Source organism: Lygodium microphyllum, chromosome 13, assembly GCF_053477565.2.
Source record: "Lygodium microphyllum isolate KBCC chromosome 13, Lygodium_microphyllum_v1.1.10, whole genome shotgun sequence".
Lineage (NCBI taxonomy): Eukaryota > Viridiplantae > Streptophyta > Polypodiopsida > Schizaeales > Lygodiaceae > Lygodium > Lygodium microphyllum.
This window is the reverse complement of record NC_141147.1, coordinates 85,619,656-85,639,350: the sequence shown is the minus strand read 5'-3', so window position 1 is coordinate 85,639,350 and position 19,695 is coordinate 85,619,656. Positions and strand designations below refer to the sequence as shown.

General features: G+C 40.2%; 1 pseudogene; it reads right to left on the bottom strand.

Moving 5' to 3' along the window:
* Nucleotides 1-15,021: 15,021 nt before the first annotated feature.
* On the bottom strand, nt 15,022-15,178 carry LOC148026862 (large ribosomal subunit protein eL39z/eL39x-like; annotated as a pseudogene).
* Nucleotides 15,179-19,695: the final 4,517 nt, after the last annotated feature.

Below are 19,695 nucleotides of genomic sequence, written 5' to 3'. Positions count from 1 at the left end.
AGGAAGAGGAGTAGACGGAAGAGAAGGGATTCAAAGAAATAGAAGATGTAGAAGAATATTCATAGAAAGAAATAGAAGATGTAGAAGAATACTCACAGAGTTGAAGCCTATCAGTTTATTTCTGCATTATGAGAAGACAAATCTCTTGTAGACAAAAATGTACATAAAACAGTACCTTCCTCTATGCTTCTCAGACCGCTAATCTTGGATCTATATCAATCGGCCAACCTCCATTCTCATACAAGTTGTGTGCTATGACATTGATTTCAGAACCATGATCCAAGAGAGCTATGCAAGGTGTCTCTCTTTCTCCCACTTTAATAATTGTCTCTATTGTAGCACGAGCCTAATGCATTCATGAATAATGACTACTTGGAATAAAATGAGCATCTTCTTCTTCATGTGCTTGTTGATGGGCATCCCCATTATACACAGCCTTCTCTCTATGCTTACTGCTATACATAAGACCAATTTTAGCCACAAGCTTGTTGTCTACACTCCTATTTAACCCATTTTCAACATCAACCTACTCCTAATCAACATCACATGCATCATCATATTCCCTATGAAGTCGTTTCTCTATATCTTTGTCAACCTACATCAATGCTTGCAAAAATTCACCATTAAAGTGTCTTTTCCATTTCAACATATCAATGATTGCATCATGAAATTCACGCTTCGCGATTCCAAGAACTTCACCAAGTGTGAATTCCACTCTAGTGTCAAGTATGCGATCTTCCAAGACCTTTTTAAGTTTTGTGGCAGTCTCAAGTTCCAATTGTAACTTGTAACTGGGCTGCTTGCCCCTTTTCTTCCATTCTTGTTTTTCTCTTGAGATGCATCCTCCATAACATGCTCAGGTATGGCTTTTTCAGCCTCTTTCTGCTGCTCCATTTTACTTCGTGTTATGCGTTTAGATGGGCCTGAAGAGGAAGGGCCATCAGTGTCCTCATCTCTTCTTCTCTTTTTTTCCACAAGAGCTTCTTGATTGTGAACCTTAGCCAAATAAGCATAGGCAAAAAATGAATCCACTCGTGCACTCCATCCTATTCTCCCTTGTATATTCAGACTTGCATCAGCCAATTCAGACTTTGCTATTTTGCCATTTTCCATGCAATCTAATGCTTACATCCAAACATGAGATTTTTCTTCACCCATGCCTCCTTTATGAGCTTCATCAATCCTTTCAATTCTCAACCCATATATGGTTGCATCTATGGCAACAAATGTTGTCCTTGCATCCATATCTTCCAACCTCTTCTACATGCCACCATTTCCAAAATTTGACTCTGTTGGAAGACCAGTTTCTGCTGGATGTATTTTTCCATCTTTCCAAAAGGCTAGCCTTTTTTCTTTCACTTCAAGGTAGGCTATACGATCTCACTTTTCATTCTATAAACTATCACACAAAATGCATCTTCTCTTGTATCCTTCTCTACATGATCTTTGGGGTGTTGCCCAACCCTTCTCTTCTACCTTGACATCCAACTTTTCAACCTTTGCAAAGATTTCTGCTAAATTCAACGTCAAATCACGCATGCCTTTGATTAATTCATCCATAGAATCACCTTTAAGAGCAAGACCAACATGTATAGCCAGTTGTTTCGCCATAGCTATAGGCGCCTTGGCTGCAATTTTAACCCCCTTTTGAGCACTGGCAAGTGTGGTTCATGTACCCCATCTTAATTTCATCCGCTCTCTCTTTACCAACATATGCATTATCTCAATTACATTAGCCCAATTTGACTTTAGTTTCATTTCAGAAGAGGCATCGTCTAAACGATCAGTCAGCTTCTCCTACAACATAGGATCTGTAGCCTTTAGAAAAAAATCAATTTTTTGACTCTCTAATGATTACTACTCATCAGCATCCAACTGCGCATACCGACTTTCAAATTCACAAAGCAAAGGTGTAGCAACTAACCCTTATTAGGCTTTTCAATCCAATCTATAAATGTATTTTTAGTTACCAATCTTGCATCTTCCAAGAAAAACTCTTCTCTCAAAGCTTTCTTAAAAGCTGCCCAATCAGCATCTCTTCTATGTAACTCATCAATCCGATCATGCAATGCATGCATGGCCAAATGGGAGAAATACCGACTCGATGTATACTGCGATACCCCATGAGACAACATCTTTTCTTCATACAACCGGATGAAGGTTGAAACATTTTGACCTTTAAACTACTTCAATTCTTGTCCCATTGTTGCAATGCATTCATAGCTAAGGAACCAATTCTTTCTACTTCCTGCCAAGTTTGCATCTGTTGTTGTAACAACAACTATTGTTGTTGTTGTTGTTGTTACTGCAACAAAGCAATCATCTATTGTAAAGCATCACCACCACTTGATCCAGCAAAATCCCCCATCTTTACACACCTCTACTGCCAACTTTCACATCAGGCTTACCACTATCTGAGCATTTGGGGTCGAAAGTCTACCGCGGGGGTAAGAGACAACAGTGTGAAGGGAGATTCAGGAAGAGGAGTAGATAGAAGAGAAGGGGTTCAAAGAAATAGAAGATATAGAAGAATACTCATAAAAAGAAATAGAAGATGTAGAAGAATACTCACAGAGTTGAAGCCTGTCAATTTATTTCTGCATTATGAGAAGATAAATCTCCTGTAGACAAAAACGTACATAAAACAATACCTTCCTCTATGTTGCTCAGATCGCCAATCTGATGCTTCCATTGGCTATGAAAGGGGGGTAAAATACCAGCACACTTTGCCAGAATTCTGCTAGATCACTCCTTCTTTATCTCCCAGTTCAGAGTGTTTTTCACTGCCTGAAAACTGCGATCACGCATTGCAAAATTTTGCTAATCCTTCTTTTTACATAAAATCCTCCCAAAATGGTTGAAAGCTACATGTGTTCTTTTACATGTCATCCTAATCTAGAAGTTGTCTACAGTTTTTTGGACTTTTGCAAGAGATAATATCTAAAATATCAAAAATCGGCTAAACTTGTCCAAAAATCTAGTATTTTTGGACCATTCACACTACGAACACTAACATTAATATGGCATTAGATCTCTAGATCAATAAGAAAGCCACACTCTAGAGTTTTTCACACAGTGTGTACATAGTGGCACGACATCGTACGCACTGGGCAAGAGCTACAACTAAAACTATTGTGAAGATAGGTAAGCAAGAGATGCCATGTATTGCTCTCTTGGACCATGGGTCCAAATTTAATGTAATGGCATGTAGTCTATATGAGAATGGTGGATGGCCAATGGATATGGATCATGGCTAGTATATGCGGGCTACAAATAACTCATCAAGGGAGCTCTATGGTGCATGCCTGAGTGTTCCAGTAACTATTGGAGGTATCAAAGATAAATGTCACTTCTTTATGCAAGATTCATGCAATTACGCGATTATCTTGGGGCAGCCATACATTGTGGAATCAAGGATGGAAATTAAGGTGATAGACAATGGTTCTTCTTATGCTCATGTGTGAAGTAAAGATGGCAGAAGGTCAGCTCGATTTTTAACCATATATGTTAATCACCCCCATGATCGGGATACACTTAGAGATTATTCAATTCCATCTAATGCTAAAGAATTCAAGGTTTTTTAGATGGCACTCTTATAAATGGTGGCTATGGAAATGCTGCCTAAAATATATTTTTGTCTTCAAGAAAAGGGGAAACTATCTTTATGGCCGATTTTCACGAATGGATAACAAGCAATGCGTGTAAACTCAAGAGTATTGCAACCATGTGTAGAGCTATAAAGGGTTATGTACATCAAGTTGAAAATGAGTTGAAGAACTATGGTATTTTGGCTGAAAATGACTATATTTTTGGTCTATTTGTAGGGGTAAATTTTGCTGATACATTACTAAGACTATTGCAGTAATTAATGCTAAAAATAGGGTTGAAAATCATGTCATTGATGTATGTACTTTGGAGATGTTTGATGTCATAAGTGAATTTATTGAACAGGAATGTAAAAAGGTTGCAAAAGAGGATTGAAGCATTGGTAAAAATAAAATATAAAGTGGTTGACAAAAAGGTTAAGCATGTGGCTTTACCTTTACCCCCTAACAGTGATGGGCTAAATGAGATAGTGTCTAAACAGCTAAGTCTTCGCAATTCAAATGGTGTAGCGCATAAATTTATTGCAAAAAAAGTAAAAGAGATGAAGCTTTGGATATAATGAGTTTCTCTTTGCCAAGCAAAAAGGGATTGTTTTATGTAGATGTTAGTGAAGTATGGAAAGGATTTTGCGTTTTAGCTTTGCTAAAATTGGCTACATGGATCCGACTATTGTGGCTCCAATGGTGACCTTTATAGTGACGCATGTTCCATGGAATCTTGAACCGATTCAAATGCCTCGCACATACTTGTCTAAGCTGATGGACCTCTTAAATGAAAAAATCAGGATGAAGATTTTGGAGACATCTTCAGCTCCACACTCTAATCACCGGTTTACAGTCCCAAAGAAGAATGGGGCATTATGGTTTATATAGGCTATATAGCCAATCAACCAGGTCATGATAAGGAATGTAGGTGCAAGGCCCATTGTATATGAGTTTGCAAAAGCCTTTGTTGGCAAGTCTATTTATTCCATGGGGGATTTATACTCTGGCTATGATCAACTTCAGCTTGCATTAGAGCACCAAGATATTACTACTATGAAAACACCACTTGGCTTGGTGCACATACCCTTCCATCAGGGGTGACTAACTCTATTTCCCACATGATGAATGCAATGTATAAGGTCTTGAGAGACTATATCCCATAGCTTATGATGCCCTTTCTTAACAATGTATCTATTAAGGGCTATGAAGTGCAATAAATGAATGAGGAGTTGGATGACAAGGATTGTAGAATGTTTATTTCTAACCACATAATTGATTGCAAAAAGATTTTGACTTAGTTAGAGACATTGGTGTTGAGGAGTTGTTAATTGTAGGGCATATGTATGGCTCCTATGGTTGAAAGTCTTAAGATTGACAGGATTAGCTAGATACACGAGGTATGCTCCAATGTATCAAAAGGCAAGAGGTTTTTGGGTGCATGTGTCTTCTATTTGATATGGATCCCTCGTTTTGCCAATATGGCTAAAAGTCTTTATCATTTATTAAGGAAGGGGCAAAAGTTTCATTGGGGAAGGTAGCATATAAAGGCTATTTGAAAGCTAAATAAGTTACTAAATTTTGCATCAACCTTAAAGAAGGTAGATTATTTGAATGGAAGGCCTATCATCCTCACTATTGGTAGGAGCCGTGTTGGTATTGGATGGGCAACGAGATAGGATGATGTTGAAGGGAATAGATATGCTATTAGATTCAAAGAAAATGTGTTGAACGAGAGGTTACTGAGGTATCGGCAAGTAAAGAGGGAGCTTTGGGGAGTGGTTACAAGTCTTAAATGTGATAGAGAGTATTTTATGGGTGCTTATATAGTGGTAAAGGCAAATTGTCTACCATTATTGGGTATGATAACTAGTTGTGCTACTCCCAACGTTGCCATGTTATGATGGATAGCTTATATTAAGTCACTCAATCCTAATTTACAGTATATTGCAAGGAGGAACAACCCAATAAATAATATGTTATCACTCACATGCTATGAAGATGAAGATGGTATGATGGATGAGGATGAAGAGGAGGAGTTTCTTGCTAAAAATAATAAAATTATAGCAGGGGTTAATTGTACAGCTACTATATATGCAAGTACATGTATCTTAAATGCTAGTACAATTGTCATAAATACTGGAATAGTAAGAAATTCAACAAGTATAATAGGTACACTATTTGAAGGAGTCTTTAGCCATGGGAAAAGTAGGTATAATAGGAAAAAAACATAATAGATGTTATGTTTTAACTATGGAGGTGTTTTTGGAAGATAAATGTGAAGGGAAATGGCTAAGAATAGGCCAATATCTCAACACTCTTTTTAAGAGAGGGAAGAATGATCAAGAGAGGAGTTCAAGAGGATTAAGAGAAAGTCATACGGTTTCTTCTTGAAGGATGGATATTTATAGAAGCATGTTAAGAAGAAGAGGGGAGCTCCACTATGAGTTCTTGGAGATTGAGCCACACAGGTACAAGTTATGTGGGAGTTCCGTGAAAGCTTGTGGGTTGTTCATAGAGGTGTGTGGAGCACCTTCGAGAAAATTAAAGAAAGATGTATGGTGGGCTGATGTATCTTATCCTCCATATATCTGATAGGCTAAGTCATGTGGAGGGAAGATGAAAGAGTAGCCATGGCTACTCCCATATCCTTTATGGGCTAATAGAATAACTCATAATGCCATCATGAGATATATGCCGGGTGAATTGATATATGGTTAGAAGTCTATCACGCCAATAGAAGAGATCGTTGTTACATGGAGTGTGATATTTTGGGAAGAGGGATTGAATAGAGAGGAGTTGTTGAATTTACACATAAGACAGTTAAAAAGAAGACCAAAAGACATTAGGACAGTATTGGAGAAGTTAAATGTAGCCAGTCTTCAAAATGAGAAAAGTTTAAAAAGAGACATAAACTCTAGCTAAGAGCCATACATGAAGGTGATTGGGTGGTGATTTATGACAACAACTTGGAAAATCAACATAATGCCAGTCGAGAAATATCTAAGTGATGGTTTGGTCCATATGTGATAAGGTAGGTTTTTAACAATGCTACATATTCACTTGTTGAATTGGATGGGATAGCATTTCACATTTCTATAGCTAGTAAATAGATCAAGCTCTTTAAGTGAAGGGAGTCTATAGCATATGAATTTGATGAGCTAGATACATGAATTGACCTTGATAGTGTAGAAGATGATGATGATGATGATGATGAGGAGGAGGAGGAGGATGACATGGATATGGATGAGAAAGATTCTAAATATGCTAAACAGTAATACTCTGACATATGCCAAAGGATAGGTAGGTTCAAAGACCCAAGCAAACAAAATGGTTGTAAGAGACTGCAGTGGATAGGTAGAGCAAATTTGAAGGTGTTTAAATATATTTTAATAAGAAGCAAATTAAGTGTGACTGATGGACCCAAAATGGACTTTGATACTTGAGGAAAGCCCTTACAAAGTTTAGTTGACATCCGGGTTCATATGCAAAAGTTACAGGATTGGAAAGGGCAATGTTTGGCTAGGATTGCATGTCATAAAGAACAATTGCAGGCTACACATAAAATTTTAGGGGTTGATACCTTCAAAATTTGGTCTGTGTCTTTAACAAAGTTTTAGATCTCAAATGGGACTATATTTTTATTTTTTAACCCTTGGCAATCTGAGTTATGGTTTGAAAAATACAAGCAATTTTCTAGAGGGTGGTCCTATAGGACTAATTTTTATTAGGAAGAGACTAACTCTTATGGATGTAATTGATTATATGTGACATATGCTTCACCAAAGCTACGTAAGGCTAACATGTGAATACCCAAAAAAGGGAAGAGGATTAGGATGCAACAAAAGAGAAATGCAAAAGAGATCTCTTCACTGGTGAGCTTGGTAAAAGATGAGCAAATTGATAAAGATGAGGAAGAGGAAGTGGCAAGCATTGAAGATGCAACTGAAGATGAGTTGACATATGAACTTGGGATATGAGGTGGATTTACATGTATTGAGATGTTACCAGAGCTATCATTGCCAAGGATGGATGATGAGGGATACATGAATGGGATGGGATATCTATGCTCTTGATGTCTTACGATTCCAATGGGAGTAGTTGGACTCACAACATAAAGATGATAGGTGTTTTGGTTTTTGATCCCGATGGGGTGGATGTCATGGGATTTTTGACATAGAGTGTAAAATTGGGATATGATTTTTCTTATGGAAGATTTCATGCTTTGTCTATAAAATGGTAAGTGACTGACTTCTTGGTAAGTGGACTTTTCTAACTTGCTCATTATCCTAATAATATGAGTGAGTCAAGTGGAGTCTTAGGAGTTAATGACCATGTGGCTTTGAGTAGTGATTAACAGTCACTTAAGTAACTTGTTTTGTGGCCATATCTGCAAAATATTTCTTCCAACAAGAATTTACATACTGTAGTGGTGGTCTTTGTCCGCAAAGATCTGCCTTCAACATAGTTTGTAAGATCCTCCCTAGCCAAGACAAGATATCTCATCTGCCAAAGTCCCACTGGCAAAGTAACCAAGTCTACCACCCACTTATAATGCATATATAGTGGATAAGTCGGATGCAACTCATCACGATGTCGCACTAAAGAGTAAAGCTGGCAGTCTCTGCAAGTCTCCACAAAGTGAGAAACATCTTTATACATCCCTTTCCATCAGTATCTTTCTTTGATTTTCTCATAGGTAGCCCACACACCTCTATGTCCAGCCCATGAGCTCTCATGAAACTCTCGCATAATCTGTATCTGCATCGCTACATCACAAACTACTCTCAAGGGAAAGCCGCCTCTCTTCTTTGGATGCTTCCAAAGAAAACCATCTTTCAAGAAATACCCATAAGCCTTCCTTCTGATTTTCTTGAATTCATCATCTGTCCAATCAGCTCTTTGAGTCAATGAACTTAGATACTGTCCAATTTGCAGCCACTCATCAACATAAAGTTCTTCAATAAAGGCTTCAACAGTAGATACATGACAATCATGAACAAGAACAGAAGCTGCAAGCTCTGTCTCATCATCTTCTGCAAGCATTGACTCCTCATCCTCATATCTCACTCTAGATAGCATGTCAGCAAACAATTGGATTATCTTTCCCTGCTATGTGTCGAAATTCTGGATTCAATGATTTGATATAGACAATCCACCGAAGCATTGCTATATCTGGAGTCGAGCAACTAGTAATCATGCGAAGCAAAGGCAAACAATCTATTTCCACAACAACTGAAGCTCCAATGAAATACCCTTTATCACACTTCAGTGCAGTAACTACTCCCCACAACTCTCTTTTGATCTGCGGATACCTCCTCTGTTGCTCATTAAGAACTTTAGCTCCAAAGCGGATTGCATATCTATTTCCATCAACATCATCCTGTCCCATTGCCCAACCTATGCCAATAGGGCTAGTATCAACTGTCAACATGATCGGCCGTCCACACTGATAATCCGCCTTGCGAAGAGTAGGAGCTAACTACAACAGCTTCTTGAGTTTACGCATGGCTTTCGAATGCTTCTCATCCCAATGAAATTTCTGCCCCTTTCAAAGCAGCTGATAGAGAACATCTGCTATATGAGCAAAATGAGGAATCCAAATCATGTAAAATACACAAGCTCCCACAAATCTCCGCACCTCTAAAGTAGTCGAGCAATACTCTGCAATCCTGCTTATGGCATCCACCTTTGTAGGTGAAGGCTTCCTGCCATAATATCCAACCATATGCCCAACTATGATGACTTCATTAACACCAAAGACAGATTTCAGCCCTGAAAGAGTCAAGTTTACCTCCTCTAATCGTGTCAATATTTGCTCACAAGCAACCAAGTGGCCACCCACAAACTGTCTACATCCACGCAATTCAAGACTTTCATTCTTTTCTTCTTCTGCACAACCCTTAATAGGCACATCATCTAGAAAAGGCATGGTATACTGCGGAATATAGTCTCGTAGAACTCTATGCATAGCATTCATCATATGAGCAACTGAGTTTGTGGCACCTTGAGGCAAGGTACACATCCTCACAAGACCAATAGGTGTCCGCATAGTAGTAATATCCCTGCTTTCCAAGGCAAGCTGAAACTGATCATAACCTGATTACAAGTCACCTAGAGAATAGATGGCTCATCCTGCAAAAGCCTCAGCAAATTCATCCACAACTGGACCTGTTCCCACATTCCTGATTGTCACTTTGTTCACGGGTTGCATATCCTGAATAAATCTCAAAGTACCATTCTTCTTTGGTACAGTAAACCACCTGTTAGAATAGGGTGCAGAAGAGGGTTCCAAAATCCCCATCTTAATCTTCTCATTCAGCAACTCTATCAGCTTTGGCAAGTGTGCTTTAGGCACAGGTATAGGACGTATATTCCATGGTACATGAGGAACAGTGAAGATGACCATAGGTGCAACCAATTCGGGACTAATGCATCCAATTTCATGTGGAAAGAAAGAAAATGCCTTACCATGACGTCCAAGCATCTCTCTAAAACATTCTTTTTCCACTGGAAGCAAGAAATCATCATTCTCAATCTTCAATTCTGCAAGAGTTTCAGCTGTAAATTTATGTCCAATATTTGCAGGATCTCTCAACATAGGCTGCTTCATAGCTTTTTCAATCTGCTCATCACTATCAAGAGGAAGCGGCCCTGCAACTGGCTTAACCTTCTTATCAACTGTTTTATATTTTCTGTCAACCTTGGCATCATTCAAGCACTCTTTTCTTTGCTACAATTTCTGCAAATTTTCAGTAACTCTCAACTCTGCTGGCTGAAAGTTTTCAGCCCTTTGCTCTATGGACCGCATGGGTGCATCCTGAAACTCTGTATGCTGAAAATTTTCAGCATTCACCTCTGTTGGCTGAATGGATTCAGCCCTCGGCTCTATGGACTGCATGGGTGCAGCCTCATACTCCATATGCTGAATTTTTCCAGCATTTAACTCTGTTGGCTGAAAGGTTTCAGCCCAGCAACTCTGTTAGCTGATCAAGATCAGCCATAAATTCAGTTTGTTGAGTTTTCTCAGCCTCTAACTCTGTTTTCAGCATAAAACCAGAAATTTCCTGAAACATATCCAAGGTTTGCACAGGTATGATCTTTGAACCCTTACATACATCAGTTTTCAGCATTGCTTCCATCTCAAACAATGTATCTGCATAAGACATCCCTTCATACAATCCATCTACATGCTCTTCTGCTTGCAAAATACCTGCATTCTTCAACTCTTTCTCCTTAGGACCAATATACTGCCTGGCAGCTCTAGGCAAATTTGAAATTTTCTGATAACTCACTGAACTATCTGAAGAAAAACCAACAAAATTATTGGAGAAAGACTGGCTGCCAGGAGGCGAGATCTCCTCTTTTCTCCACTCCGTACCACTGGCGTCTCGCAAGACAGCGGTACCTAATGAAAATCCAACTCCTTCGTAGGTAGTGGTGCCTCACGTAAGGAGTCCCTGTTTCTTGGATGATTTACCCCAACAGTCATAAACTGAACAGCTCGCATACCGTCTTTACTGCGTATCCGCGCATAAGCTGCCCCGTCATCCATCACTTTCGTTTCCATTCTTGCTTCTGTAATGAAAGGCTGTCCAAGAATAATCGGATAAGAGCAAGAATCCTAAACAAAGCAATGATAATCCTCTTCAACATTACCAATAGAAATTCTGATACTCGGACAAGCAGCATACATATCACCAGAAGTATTATTGGCGGCTCTCATGCGCCAGCCATGCTCTGCATCCATAGGCCACTTGCCACTCTCATAAACACCTCGAGCAATAAGATTAATCTCAGAACCATGATCGACTAAAGCGATCAAAGGAATTTTTTTCTCTCCAATCCTTACCACTGTCTCAGTGGTTGCTCTAGCCCAAGGACTTTGTGAAAAATGGCTGCGAGGAATGAGAATAGGGGTATCATCATCTTCATACTGCATAGGCTGAACTATTTTCTCCAATTGCGGATTAACAGAAGCATTCTCAACCATCACTGCATCATCATGCTCTTCCCCAAGAGCTCCATGCCACAATCCCTGTAAAGCAGGTCCTTCCATCGCATGTCGTTTCCTCCGCAAAAGATCTTGCATCTGATCCTGTATTTCTCTTCTAGCAATCCCAAGAGCTTCTCCAATAGTAAAAGTGACTTCAATATTCAAAATTCTTTCATGAAAAATCTTACTCATATCCGTCTGCATATCAAGGTCTGACAAGAGCTTGAATCCTGGCTCCTTTCTTGGTTGCCTCTTTTCTTTCATCTGCTTGTCTCCCATAGGTTGTTCAGGACCTGATTGAGCTGGAGAACTTGACATAGGTGGAGCTGTAAAACAGGTGGTGAAACAAAGTCACCCCCTCTAGTCTTTTTGGAGGTGCTGGGACCCTCCTCATCTCTTCTTCTCTTTTCCTCAACCATGGCATCTAAACCCTGTGTTTTAGCCATATAAGCAAAAATAGAATACCTGTCAACAGGAGAATCCCATCCCGTTTCTCCTCGGATGCTGGAGCCCACACAAGTCATAGTAGATGCCTGAACTTTCCCTCTTCTCGCTATCTCCAAGGCAGAGGACCATAAAGCAGAGTCTCCATCTAATTTCTGCTCAAGCTGGACTCCATAAGCTGAAGCATCTCCTCTAACACTCACATAAGCTGATCGCGCAGCCATATCATCAACAAGCTTCTTCATGCCTCCCTTACCGAAGTTCGTGTCAAGAGGAGCGCCAGTCTCTGTCAGCCATATCTTCCCATCTTGTCCCCAGAACACTACATTCTTCTTACGCGCTTCCTGAAAAGCATCACAATCTCTGCAGTGTTGGTGCTCTGTACTATCGCACCAAATACATCGTCTCCCTTTTCTTTGACCAGCTGGAAAAGCAGTCGCTGGAGCAGGTGCTACAGCAGGTACTGACATAAGTTGCTCCTTTAACTTACCAACTTCAGGTTTGACTGCTTCAATTGTCAAATCTGCCAAGCCTTTAATAACATCATCTACAGATAAGGGCACTGGAGCAGCAGGAACTGGTGGATTCACAACAGGAGGAGTAGGCTTAGGCAAAGAAGTTGCAGCAGGGGTAGAAGAAGAAGTCTCCAAGGATTTTTCAGAAACTGATCCTGTATTACGATGCAATCGTACTCTCCTGCGCTGCTTCTTAACAAGAGCATTCACAGCATCAATGACATGTCTCCACTCGGTCTTTAAATCTGAATCAGTAGCTTGATCTTCCAAAAGATCATCCAACTTTTCCTGTAAATCAGCATCAGCAGCTTGTAAAAATAACTCCACTTTCTGCATCTCCAAAGCTTGCTGCTCAGTCCCATCCAACTAATCATAGCGGCTCTCAAACTCTCGTAGAAGAGCGGTAATTGAAAGTCCCTTATTAGGCATAGAAATCCATGCTAAAAAATTCTTGCGATTCATAAGACCTGTATCCTCCAGGAAATATTCATCTTTTAATGCCTTCTTAAACTCTGCCCAACCTGCATGTGTTTCTTGAATTTCTGAAGTTCGGACTTCAAGAGCGCGGACCACGATCCGCAAGAAGTAGCGGCTCCAAACATCTTGAGAAACCCCAAAAAACTTCATCTTTTCTTCATACAAATGCAGGTACGTTGACACTTGCTGGCCATTAAACTGTTTCATCTCCTGTTGGACAGCTTTCAAGGCATCCATAGCATCACTATCACGTTTCGCGTGAGCTTGCTGCTGCATATAAGTGGTAAATGACTGAAACAGGTTCTTCATGACATTATCATCTGTCATCTCTTCTTGCGAGTCTCCCATCTTGCTGAAAAGTGACGCAGCACTTTCACGTTGGGTTCACCAGAAATGTCGTAGAGTTCATGCAAGGGCTGCAGAACACGGGGTTCAAGATACAGCAATGGAAGAGACTAACAAGAAGAAAATTGAATTGTTGATGTGCCAAAGTACACTATATTTCTTGTCAAGTGAGTTACATGAAGCTCATATTCAGAAAAATCTGAACATATTCAGTTTTACATACAGATGCTTGAATTCAGTTTTCCCATTGGCACTTGATAAATTCTGCTGGGTAATAATGTCTGTGAACAAATGTTCAGGAATCCTTACAAAGTAGGAGTTTAGAAGGCAACAAAATATGTATGCTCAGGTAAGCACAAAATGAGGAACAAACTGATTGTATCTCCAAAGCCAAAGCAGGGTATCAAATTGTCTTCATAAAAAGGTGAGAGTATTCTTTCTGAGAGAGGATAGGCAGGCACTTCTCTTAAGCCACACTGGTCTTTCTAGCCTTGTGTTGTGGCCATGTAGCCACTCATTCCATCAGACCTATTGCAAGGTTTTCCATGACCTGTTGTATCCTGCTTCATAGAGTTCAACCATTTCTTTTGAGAGAGTCCTCCAGGGCTTCTTGTGTTTCCTGATTAGTTCTAGGACTCAAAAAGGCAGGCTGTAAGGAGGGGCTTCCTCTGTGTCTTGCCTGTCTTTGCCCTGCGTATAGCAGCACATGCTGCCCAGTTTAGAGCATTACCTTGTTGCTTTGTAAGCTTCACACTGAAAGAATTTGGTTTTGAAGTATCTTTTTCCTGTTCATCATTCTGCGGATCTTGTTTCCTATCAGTTGGTTGGTCCTCATTCACCACTAATGCACAGCACAGAATATACTTGGACTCCTCAAGTGAATTTCGTCGACGTAGGCCCAGCTTGAGACCCAAGCCCTCAACACAGGCCCAAATTGAGACCCAAACTGTTGCCCGTAGCAGGATGTGACCTGAGTAAAAACGTCCTGACAAAGCAAAGCCTTGCTTGATCTCCTCTGACTAGCTAGCTGAATCCTCTTCAACTCTTTACCTTGGAAGCTCTATTCTCATCTGCTGTCCTCAAGCAAATCCAACAATTTGTAGCTCTGTTTCTTAGAGTTCCAGCCACCTTGAAGAATCTGGGAGTCTTACTGTTCCAATCCGCATCTTGGATGGTGACCTGCACATCCATGGCTGAACCAAAGCAAGGTTTTCATAATCCATAAGGCCCCCTCTTTCTCTCTCTCTCTCTCTGCGTATGTATGTCGAGGGCTGGCTAGGGTTCCTTGCTTCAGCTAATAAGTTGACTACTTTAGACAATTGGATAACCTCTATTTTCTGTCTTGTAAAGCTTCTAATGATCACTTGTGTGTCAACTTGTGTTGGGCTTCTGCCTTCTTTTCTAAAAGGAGCTCCTTTCACCCACCTTCATGCGTGTCGCAGTGGCAGGAATGCAATCCACAGCTTGTGAGTAGCCATGACTTGGGCTTTCGAGGAAACTTCAGCCCAGCGTCAGTATTTGTTGCATCCGCCAGAGCCATAGAAATGATGCCCTTACAAATCTCCAAAATTTCTCAAATTCGCAACAATCGGTCCTGCATGCTCAGCAAAACCATAGAATCCAAGCACTCAAGCGTATGCTCCGACATAAACCCCATCTACAGCCCAAGCTTGGTCCTACGCCAATGTCTCCGCTTGGCATTATACCTTATTGTGTTCCCAGTCCCTCATACGAATCCAGTGAGGTATCGGCCTGTTTTTTCTTTACTTCTTGCCCAGCTTCTTCTTAATTAGGAATGTCTTGTGGGAAGGCATGATGCTCGTTTGCTGAACCCCCCTTGCAAAGCCTGAAAAATCCCTTCCTTTTTTACCAAAAGATGCTTTTTCCCTCCAAAAATGGTTTTTGAAACCAAATTAGTCTCCCCTTCTCCTCTTTTAGTTGAGCAGGAATAAAAAAAAGACCTCTTCTTTGACAAGATAATTTCTGTACACCCTTACAAGATCTAAGCACCAACATTGATTTTGACTTTGAGGTTTATGTTTGAAGTCATGCATTGCCCCTTTGACAGTCAACTTTACAATGAGTAATCTGCGCATAAACTTCGACTTTGGCCTTGAAAATTGGATGGCAAAATACTCCCTCGGTGCTTCACTAGTGCTTTGCTCGCTTAAGTAGCTTTTGAGAGACTTCCTTCAACTCTATGTCATGGGAACTTTTGAACATAGATGATCGCTTCCACAAACCTTCCTTTGATTCCATAATTCCTTGCACTTTTCTTAGAGATCATCATTGAAATTATCAGTTTGATAATGTCCTTTGGCATCAGTTTTTCATATTTTTCTAATACACACACATCATGCATCTAAACAAAATCATACACACACACTAATAGAATATATACATTGGATGCGGATTATCATAATGCATCTCACACACAATGAATCACATGCACAAAATAACACAAATGCACAACAAAAGAAATGGAGGTGTATACGACTCGGATGCGCAGCAGCATGACACCGGTGAGCTTTAACTTAGCGAGCAGAGCCTGATTGGCGGGTGCAGTACCGGCTGCTTCAAAGTAATTCTCCATGGACTCAATCCAAATTTCAGCATCAGCTTGGACGAATCTGCCTCTCCCGTCAAACTCGGGTGGCTTAATCTGCTTAAGAAGGAACTTCTTCTCCTGGATCACAACATTACTTGATGTAGGAGGAGAATTAGGAACCTGTACCTGCGGTTGTGCCTGAATAAAGGATTTTCTTGATGTTATTATACAATATTCGATGTTAGCTTATATTACATCTTTAATTCAGCTATCTCATAAACAATGTAGCTACTTAACTTTTTATCAACTCTCATGCACAGCCAGACATTGATAAAAAGAAGTCTTTATTTGTATTTACATGGGCATAGCACTTTCGAATACAACGTTTCATGTGATGATAAGCCAATTGTTACGTTTAGTTTGGGGAGAACAACGTTGTATTGCATTTATCTATAGGAACTGTGTGATAGTAAGGTTTTGGGTCATGGATCTTCAGGAATCGATAAGTCATTGGAAGTTCAGGATATCCTTTCCGTTGGAATCCATACTTCTCATGGCGGCCCAACACTTTAATCCTATCGACGGGGATTACACGAGTTACTTCCTCATATACATATGAGTTCATTTCAACCCTTCGACCTCGAATATGTAAAGTCGAATTTACGTGAGCTTCCACAAAAAGGAACAGCTTCATGACTTTCAGGTCTTCCAACCACTTGATCCTCTTTAGGTTGGTCTGTAGATAAGCAAACCGGTGGGCGGCTATATAGTAGATTCCTGAAGCACCCGTCCATCTTCGTTCCATGTACAAAGGTGATGGGTTATAAATCTGCTCTAGGATGTTCATCATCTCAACCCTTTCTCGATAAAGCGGAGAATGCATTGCGGTCATAAACATGACTCGAAATACCAAAAACTTGTTCCACGCTTGCAAGATAGCATTGAAGGTAAGGAAATGTTTGGACATCAACAATTTCCTTACTTCATTTCATTTAGATTTCAAAAAAAAAAATTCTGTTATTGGTCGGCTGTGATACCAACTGTAACGTTTCCACTAGTATCATCCAGGACACGTCTTAGCAGTCCATCGGAAAGGATATCTAGAAAGCTCCGCCCGGCACTCCCATGGAATGTTACGGGGTTTGCGATCTAGGGTTTTCCACGTCTGCCACGTAGCGGAAGTATTCTGGCTGTTCCCACTTAGGATCGACCGGAATTTGGGTTTTCTTGATTGGTCATTTCCTAACAGCAACTAGCGTCAGACTCAAGCGAACTACTTTACGCAGAAATGCCAGGTCCGAAGCGGATTCATGCTCCACTTGGTTCAAAGAGAATGGGAAACGAGAGGGATGCAAAGCTACCTCTGCACTTTCCTCGGTTTGTTTTAGTTAGGTAATTATCTAACACATTAATTGGACATGTAACAATCAGCTTCTTTAATTAATCTATTAAGCACTGGTTCCTTCACGTAATCTTATCACGTGACATAGAAAAAATATATCAAACAAGTTCTTTATTAACATATCATCATATTGATCTTTGAAATACAAGGAGTTCCGCCCGTAGGCTCCATAATCCGCCCGAAGGCTATCCAGTAATCCACAGGGATCACTATTCCGAGCTTCCGCCCGTAGACTAGTATGCGGGCCTCGAGATCCAATCCCGAGTCATGTTAGCCTCTTGTGCAGGACCTGGAAGGCGAGGGATTTACGGCCAGGGCCCCCCGGCACCCAAGCGTCCTCCTGCTCCAAGTAGAGCTCAACGGAGAGACCTCTCGCGGTGGGTTCGGTCCACGTTCTTGGCGCGGTCAACAACCCCCTTGGTTAGGGTCAGACAGGCAGTCGGGGGTAACTGAAACTGCCTCTCCCTTTAGGCCTTCAACCTGAAGTATAGATATTCATTTAATTTGTAATTCATAAATCAAACAGTGCTCTAAAATCTCTAGCAATCACAAACATTTCCATTAATCGATCTTGTTGTTGGCAAACTGCTAAGGAATGATTCTTTCCTTTGGAATGCATCAGCACTCGTTCCAGGATGTCTTGCAACTTGGCAAGATCCCTTATATTCTGGGTTAGGGCGTACCCTATTAACCCAACTTGGTCAACCCTAAAGTTCATTGGATACTTTAGTTTTCGGTTTTTAACCTTCCTTACTTAGAAGGATATCAAAGAATACATCCTTTTTCAAGATAACTTGCGTAAGGATCCGCCATCCTTGTTGAGGTATTTAACCTTTCTTCTTGTGCATCAATCACAAGACCATATGACTTCGTACTTGCCACGCAAGTCCTGCATCGTATTATGCGATAAATGGAATTACGAAACAATCCGTTTCAGTTTCTTTAAGCTGACGTTTGTCAGATCTAGGGTCTCATTTTATTATTTTCTTTAAGAACCTCAGGGACAAACCCTAGTTCTTTTACATTTTCGATTTATTGACCCTACAATTAGGGAAAGTGGGCAAGTATTTAAGGTATAAACATTTCTTGGATTTAAATAATTTCCAATGCATATTTCGCAGCATAGATATTTCTAAGTTTATAGTAATTCGGTTAACTTTTAGAAGGTAATATCGAGATCACCTCGGCACGATTTGTTATCTATGTGACAATTGATTTTTCAGTCCTAAACTTTATTGCTTTGTGGTTAGGTAAATTCAATTAACCTTCCTTTTTCCTTGCGAACAAAACTCATGCCAAATAAACAATCTTTTTCTTGCTAGGATATGCAGTTAGCAATGATAACTTCCTAGAGTTTAAGCAATGTAAGAAACCTTTCATGAATTTCAACTTTTATGATGATTCATTGCAAAAAAGAATAGGGGTTAATGGTGCAAGATGCAGTTTTTATTCCTTCAAGATTTAACTGAAATATACTACTTTAGTGGGTAAATAATCTTACTCATAATTCGTTTCAATGCATAATGCTATTTGAAGGAAAACTATGTTTTATACATGATCCATTTTGCATGTTCAATTAAACTAAATTCCTTCATCGTAAATAACTAGGACAAAATATATCTTATCCCTAACAATTCATCTTGCATGATTGAATTAAAACCGATATAAAACCAAGAAGGAAAAACCTAGTTTTGGGGTGAGATATCCACATGGATACCGGGAGATGACCCTCCCGCAGCTACTCCTTGGACTTTCTTAGGCGGCATCGCAGTTGTAATCCTTCGAACGTGAAGGCAATTTTACACTCCTTTTCGAAATTCCATCGTCGCTTCAATACTCTTCTTCTCTCTTTCGAGGCAAGGAGCCGTTTAAAGAATTGACTACCAGAAAGGGGTAACAAGACCTTTAAGGTCTTAGCTTCTTCGGAGTGGGAAAGGTTTATAAAGCCTAAAAGAAAAAGGGTCTATAGGGTATAATCACGATGAAAAGTGTGTGTGTGAGTGTGGTTTCACAAACATATATGAAGGGCCTTGGGAGATCTTTGGGCTTGGGGTAAAAGGTATAGGAAGGGGGATTTTTTTGAAGAGGTTTTTGGGACACGGAGTAGTAAAGGTTTTAGGGATTTTAACCTGGGGTGAAAGGGGAAAGGTGAAGGGTGAAGGCTTATAGCACGGGGGAGGAAAAGGGTGTGTAAGGAAAAAGGAGACACGGGGGATTAAAAAGGGCCTTAGGGGGGTGTGTTAAAAAAGGAATATGAGGGGGGTGAAACACGGGGTTTCAAAAAACACAAGAAGGGACTTATAGATTTAAGCACGGGGGATAATGTTTTTTTTAAAGGCCGAGGGGAGTGGGCTAAGGTGGCTTTTGGGGGATGCTAGGGG